Raw genomic sequence first — 7,651 nt, forward strand, 5'->3', positions numbered from 1 at the left:
GAGACAGAGAGAGAGAGACAGAACGAGAGAGAGACAGAGAGAGAGAGAGGGACAGAGAGAGAGAGTGTCAGAGGGAGAGAGGGACAGAGAGAGAGAGAGGGACAGAGAGAGAGAGGGACAGAGAGAGAAAGAGGGACAGAGAGAGAGAGGGACAGAGAGAGAGAGGGATAGAGAGCGGGAGAGACAGAGAGAGAGGGACAGAGAGAGAGGGGGACAGAGAGAGAGAGAGCGAGAGACAGAGAGAGAGAGGCAGAGAGAGAGAGAGACAGAGAGAGAGAGGGACAGAGAGAGGGGGACAGAGAGAGAGAGGGTCAGAGGGAGAGAGGGACAGAGAGAGAGAGAGGGACAGAGAGAGAGAGGGACAGAGAGAGAGGGACAGAGAGAGAGAGGGACAGATAGAGAGAGAGGGACAGAGAGAGTGAAGGACAGAGAGAGAGAGAAGCTCAGCAAAACAACCCCAGATTTCAAAGAATTGGACGACTTGTCAAAATTAAGATTAGCCCTGGGAGAAGAACTCAGACCATACCTTGGTGCCCAATATGTAACAACATGTCACAACCTGAGGAACAGTGAGGGACTAACGAGCACACCCATAGCATATATAAACATTAAGAATGTTTACAACAATACCGAATGTATCCAACGACTGTTTAAAAATTAATACTGAATGTACCCAACGAGGGTCAACGACTGTTTCAATTAATATTGTCTGTACCCAGCGAAGGTCAAAATTGTTTGACACCTACAGAATGTTGGAAAACTGTACTTTTTGTTATGTAAGCTTTGGCAACATTGTTCCCTGTAAACTTTCATGCCAATAAAGCATTTGAATTGAATTGAAAAAAATTGAGAGAGAGAGGGGCAGAGAGAGTTAAGGACAGAGAGAGAGAGAGAGACAGAGAGAGAGAGGGACAGAGAGAGAGGGACATAGAGAGAGAGAGAGAGGGACAGAGAGAGAGAGGGACAGAGAGAGAGAGAGACAGAGAGCAAGAGAGAGACATAGAGAGCGAGAGAGACACAGAGACAGCGAGAGAGAAAGAGCGAGAGACAGAAAGAGCGATAGAGAGCCAGGGAGACATAGAGTGAGTGAGAGAGCGTGAGACAGAGAGCGAGAGACAGAGAGCGAGAGACAGAGAGTGAGACAGAGTTGCACAGAGGGAGAGACAGACAGAGAGACACACACACTGAGCAATATTCTAGTCATTTGCACTGGAATGGAACATTGGGATGGAATATCACTGATCAATATTCTGGTCATTTGCAATGGAATATCACATGATCAATATTCTAGTCATTTGCAATGTAATGGAACAATGCAATTGAATATCACTGATCAATATTCTAGTCATTTGCGATGGAATATCACTGATCAATATTCTAGTAATTTGCGTTGGAATATCACTGATCAATATTCTAGTCATTTGCGATGGAATATCACTGATCAATATTCTAGTCATTTGCAATGTAATGGAACATTGCAATTGAATATCACGGATCAATATTCTAGTCATTTGCAATGTAATATCACTGATCAATATTCTTGTCGTTTGCAATGGAATATCATTGATCATTATTCTAGTCATTTGCAATGTAATATCACTGATCAATATTCTAGTCATTTGCAATGTAATATCACTGATCAATATTCTAGTCATTTGCAATGTAATATCACTGATCAATATTCTAGTCATTTGCAATGGAATATCACTGATCAATATTCTAGTCATTTGCAATGTAATGGAATATTGCAATGTAACATCACTGATCAATATTCTAGTCATTTGCAATGTAATATCACTGATCATTATTCTAGTCATTTGCAATGTAATATCACTGATCATTATTCTAGTCATTTGCAATGTAATATCACTGATCAATATTCTAGTCATTTGCAATGTAATATCACGGATCAATATTCTAGTCATTTGCAATGTAATGGAATATTGCAATGTAAAATCACTGATCAATATTCTAGTCATTTGCAATGTAATGGAATATTGCAATGGAATATCACTGATCAATATTCTAGTCATTTGCAATGTAATATCACTGATCATTATTTTAGTCATTTGCAATGTAATATCATTGATCAATATTCTAGTCATTTGCAATGTAATGGAATATTGCAATCTAATATCACTGATCATTATTCTAGTCATTTGCAATGTAATATCACTGATCAATATTCTAGTCATTTGCAATGCAATGGAATATTGCAATGTAATATCACTGATCATTATTCTAGTCTTTTGCAATGTAAAGGTAATGACAAAGGGTTTTGACCCGAAACGTTGAGTCTAATTTCTCTGCAGTCGTTGCCTGGCCTGCTGAGTTTTTCCAGCTTTTCCTGTTGTTATTTCCCTAGCCAGAGTGCTGCCCTGGGCTATCCATGGATTAGCATGTCAATGGACAGACCCCCTCGGGAGCAAAGCCAACATGTCAATGGCTCAAGGGGTGGACTCTACAATCTGCTGACCTGGGGGTGGGAGGGTCCCAGTCCAGGGGTGGGGGAGGGTCCCAGTCCTGAGGGCGGGAGCGTCCCAGTCCCGGGGGTGGGAGGGTCCCAGTCCGAATCCCTCCTTCCTCCAGAAGGGCCATTTCTCTCAATCTGCTGTGTGTGTGTATGCTGTGTGCAAATTCTCTGTCTCCATCTTTAGCTCTTTAGATCCTCTGGTTTCTAATGTCATGTAATTGTTTGTAACGGGATGTTGTTGGGAGATTGTCTGTGCAACTGAGAGACGGAGCCCTGGGCTCTTGCTGTGCATTTTTTTTATCATTGCTTTGTTTATTAATCAATCTCATTTCTCTCTCTCTTTTCTCCCAAGGACATTTATTATATTTGCAAAGCTGTACCAAGATGCAGAGAGAGCGAGAGCGCTTTGGGACAAGGAATACCTGGGACAAGAGCTTCCTCCACAGTGGACAATCTGAGGCCTTCGCCAGAGGCTGCACCCAATGGGCCCCGTGAGTTTGTGTCTGTTTAATACCCCGGCCTTTCATTTCCTCTCGGGGAGGCTGGGATTCTGGGGCCTGGGGTTAACTTGGTCCTGTTGGATTGTGGGCCTGGAGTTTTCAACAGATTTATAGCAGCCCTGGCCTTGCAATGTGGCACAAACACGTTAACCCCTGGTGCGGGACAAAGAGGCCCCCAAAGAGGAAATCAAAGTCCTCAGCGTGAACCCGTGTTATAATTCCACAATAAAGCTGGTGGTTTGCGCAGTGCCATTAATTTGAGGCTTCAATGAGATGTGCGGTAGACATTTTAATTCATGTTGCTGTGGTTCCGATTGTGGATTTATTAGTGTCTATTTCACTCCAGCTTTGCATCTCTCTCTCGCCAGCTTTCTCTCTCTCTCTCTCCAGCTTTCTCTGTCTCTCTCTCTCGCCAGATTTCTCTGTCTCTCTCTCTCCAGCTTTCTCTGTCTCTTGTAAGATTCGCAATTTTCAGCAGAAATCACGCAAGAAAACTGGATAAAATAAGACTGTTTATTGACCAAAGTAAGCTTGCACAGAAAAACCTTTGATAAAAGGGCATACAAAATGGCCGCCAGGCCCCGTGATCAGTTTATGAACCATTTTATTTCTGTTACTGCAAGCCAGACAGGCTTGTGGATTGAAGACAGTGAGCCCACGAAAGCCATTCTCTGGGAACCGAAACTCAGAGCAACAGCATACATATTCAATGGATTATAAGTACAGGATGGGGCCCATCAAGATATGGGCGGACAATGTAAAAACAATTATACCCATTTATCGTACAAAGGAAAAACCGTTTAGCAGCCATCAAGGAAAATGTCCGGACCGATCAATATGCGAACCGAGCCGCGGTGACAATGCAAAGGACATTAAAAGACATTATCGGCCAGGAAGGCCAGTTTTAAGTTATCACCGGCTCCGTTACAAGACAAAGCGCCCCTGCAGAGATTTCTGCCCGCCAAAATTAATACAAAGACAGAACTATGATTTGGCGGGAGATAAGACTGTCCCAAAAGAGTATAACTATGGATTGAAAGTCCATCCAAAAGGGATCTCTCAGACTTCGGACTTCGGGTTACTTGAAACGGCAACTGCTTCTTCTTCACTGCCACGGCTTCTTGTTGGGCGACTTCAGGCCTTCCATTTCTTCAAGAACTTTCTTCTACGAGGAACGAACGAAGGGCGGACGGGGCCAGGATCGGCGCCTCTTCCACTTCGGCAGATGCAGAATCGATGAAAACGTTTTCGTCTTTTTAAAGACGGACGGTTTCGGAAAAGGGACAACGTGGCCGGTGTTCAGCCAAACAAGGCTCGGCCATGACGAGAAGACGACAAGGGTGGCCCGGGTACTGGGGTCGGGAGATCATCGACGACCCAGGCCGACGGAGAAGAAACCCTCTGGAGAACCGGCGATCGCCACAAGATTCTCCCATGTGCATAACCTGCATCTAGGTCTGCTCCATGAACAAAAATCCATGACTGTGGATCTCAACCTTAACGAGCGCTCATCGAGGCTGGGTCTACCCCACCGCCTCGAGGGAGGAGAGAATATCGACTGCACCAGAAGCTTCCAATCCACGTGATGACGGGAAGCGGTGTCAAAAGTCTGCGAACCCCTTTTTGCGATTTCGAGAGTGGTGAGCATGATCCCAAGTTCCCCAGGTCGAAACTTAGTTTAGGTATAGGGGAGGGAGTTAAGGGAAATCGTAATGTGTTTTTCCCTTTTACGATGTGCTGTGTGTTCCCCATTTCCATAGAGTCAAGTTCATAAATTTGTGCAAGATTGTAGTAACTTTAATCTGTGCCTATGACATGTATTTTGTAATGCTTCAAACTGTTTAAAAATAAAAGCATCCATTTCGTGCTATTCAACCTGGTCTATTGAGTTCTTTCTCTGCACTACTGTTCTCTGCATCTAAGTCCAAGGTCTAGAACCGTAGGGGGAGTGGGTCGAACCACTCAAGGGTAATTCTTGCACGAAGCCTGGCAGGGGGCCAGAACGGGCAAGAGAGAGGAGAAACCCCCTACACTCTCTCTCGCCAGCTTTCTCTCTCTCTCACCAGCTTTCTCTCTCTCTTTTGCCAGCTTTCTGTCTCTCTCTCTCCAGCTTTCTGTCTCTCTAGCTTTCTCTGTCTCTCTCCAGCTTTCGCTCTCTCTCTCTCCAGCTTTCTCTCTCTCTCCAGCTTTCTGTCTATCTCTCAGCAGCTTTCCCTGTCTCTCTCTCCAGCTTTTGTCTCTCTCTCTCCAGCTTTCTGTCTCTCCCTTGCCAGCTTTCTCTGTCTCTCTCGCCAGCTTTCTCTGTCTCTCTCTCGCCAACTTTCTCTGTCACGCTCTCCCTCGCCAGCTTTCTCTGTCTCTCTCCCCAGCTGTCTCTGACTCTCTTTCCAGCTTTCTCTCTCTCTCTCACCAGCTTTCTCTCTCTCTCTCGCCAGCTTTCTCTGTCTCTCTCTCTCCAGCTTTCTGTCTCTCTAGCCTTCTCTGTCTCTCTCCAGCTTTCGCTCTCTCTCCCTCCAGCTTTCTCTTTCTCTCACGATTTCTGCCTCTCTCTCGCCAGCTTTCTCTGTCTCTCTCTCTCCAGCATTTGTCTCTCTCTCGCCAGCTTTCTGTCTCTCCCTGGCCAGCTTTCTCTGTCTCTCTCTCGCCAGATTTCTCTGTCTCTCTCTCGCCAGCTTTCTGTCTCTCCCTGGCCAGCTTTCTCTGTCTCTCTCTCGCCAGCTTTCTCTGTCTCTCTCTCGCTAACTTTCTCTGTCTCTCTCTCCCTCGCCAGCTTTCTCTATCTCTCTCCCCAGCTTTATCTCTCTCTCTCTCCAGCTTTCTCTGTCTCTCTCTCGCCAGCTTTCTCTGTCTATCTCTCTCTCCAGCTTTCTGTCTCTCTCGCTTTCTCTGTCTCTCTCTCTCTCCAGCTTTCTCTCTCTCTCTCTCTCGCCAGCTTTCTCTCTCTCTCTCTCGCCATCTTTCTCTTATGTGGCTCGATGTCAAATTTTGTTTTATAACACTCCTGTGCAGCTCCCTGGGAGGTTTAACTACATTAAAGATACTATACAAATATAATTGTTGTTGTTATTTATCTCTTGCTTTCTCTCGCTCGCTCTCTCTCTCTTTTTGCATTGCAACCGAATTTTACCCCCTTATCATAAAAAATGCAATTGGATTTCTCGTTATTTTAAGTGGTGAGACAGAAACATTTCAGAATACATTTTAATCAAGATTAAAGCTGAGATAGAGGGAAAGAATCAGAGAGAGAGAGCAGATGAGTGAATGAAAAAGAGCGACAGAGATGGGGAGCTAGATAGGAACAGAGAGAGGGGGAGAGAGAACAAGCGATGGGGAGAGAGAGGGGGGCACGCAGATGGAGGTGACTGTTAAATGCCAGAAGTGGGAGTTGCTACTTTAGATCTGGTAATGTGTAATGAGACAGGATTAATTAATGATCTCATAGTAAAGGATCCCGTAAGAAAGAGTGATTGGTAGAATTTCAAATTCATTTTGAGGGTGAGAAACTTGGGTCTGAAACTAGTGTCCTAAACTGAAATAAAGGCAATTACAAGGGTATGAGGACAGAGTTGGCTGAAGCGGACTGGTAAAATAGATGAAAGGGTAAGACGCTAGCTCAGCAGTGGCAGACATTTAAGGAGATATTTCATCAATCTCAGCAAAGGTGTATTCCAGTGAGAAAGAAAGGCTCTACGAGGAGGATGCACCATCCGTGGCTAACTAAGGGAGTTAAAGATGGGATCACATTGAAAGAAAAGGCAGATAATGTTGCCAAGATTAGTGTTAGGCCAGAGGATTGGGACATTTTTAGAAACCAGTAAATGATGACAAATCAGCATAAAAACTCAATTTCCTTGGTCACAGCTGTGTTTGTAGTTTTTTAATTCATTGCGTGCTATCTTTTAATCAATTTTCATTTCTCTCTCCCCAGAAGCTGCAACGTGACGATGCAGAGAGAGAGTCTTTTGGGAGGTGGAATCCTGGAGAAGTGCTTCCTTCAGAGGGAGGAGAGTGACCGAGGCCCCCTCAGCACAGGCTGCCTGCCTGCCCCCCAATGTGTCTGTTTTAACAGCCCGCGATTCATTGCCATCGCTTGCTCCCCCCAATGTAACATGTACATCTTTCTGCACCACCCTCTCTCTCTCTACCTCTGAAGAAAAGGCACTGAAGATGGCAGACTAGATACTTTCCTTTATTAGCTATGAGAAAAGACTGGATAGGTGGGGTTGGTTTTCATTGGAATAGAGGAGACTGAGGGAGATTAAGTGGAGGTGTATAAAATGATGAGGGGCCTAGATAGAGTGGATGGGAAGGACTGCTTTCCCCCAGCAGAGAGTTCAATAACCAGGGGCCATATATGCACTAGAAGTGCAGTAACCGATAAGGCGACGGACCCAGAGCAGGAGAGTGGGATTAGGCTGGATAGCTTTATAAATCGGCCGGCACAGACACGAGGGGCCGAATGGCCTCCTTCTGTGCTGTAAACTTGTACCATTCCCTCTCTCTCTCTCCCTATTTCCCCATCTCTCTGTCTGTCCCTTACAGCCTGGGACCAGTGCCAGAGACACACGCAGGCCAGGCCGTACAGTCAGTCAGAGACACCTGTCCCCGTAGACACATCGGGGGGCTTGAATTTCCACTGGAGTTAGTTCTCCAGATCGCCCACTGTAAGCTGTATATT

Source organism: Somniosus microcephalus, unplaced genomic scaffold, assembly GCF_052327205.1.
Source record: "Somniosus microcephalus isolate GS21.2 unplaced genomic scaffold, FLI_Smic_1.0 unresolved_chr1, whole genome shotgun sequence".
Taxonomy (NCBI): Eukaryota; Metazoa; Chordata; class Chondrichthyes; order Squaliformes; family Somniosidae; genus Somniosus; species Somniosus microcephalus.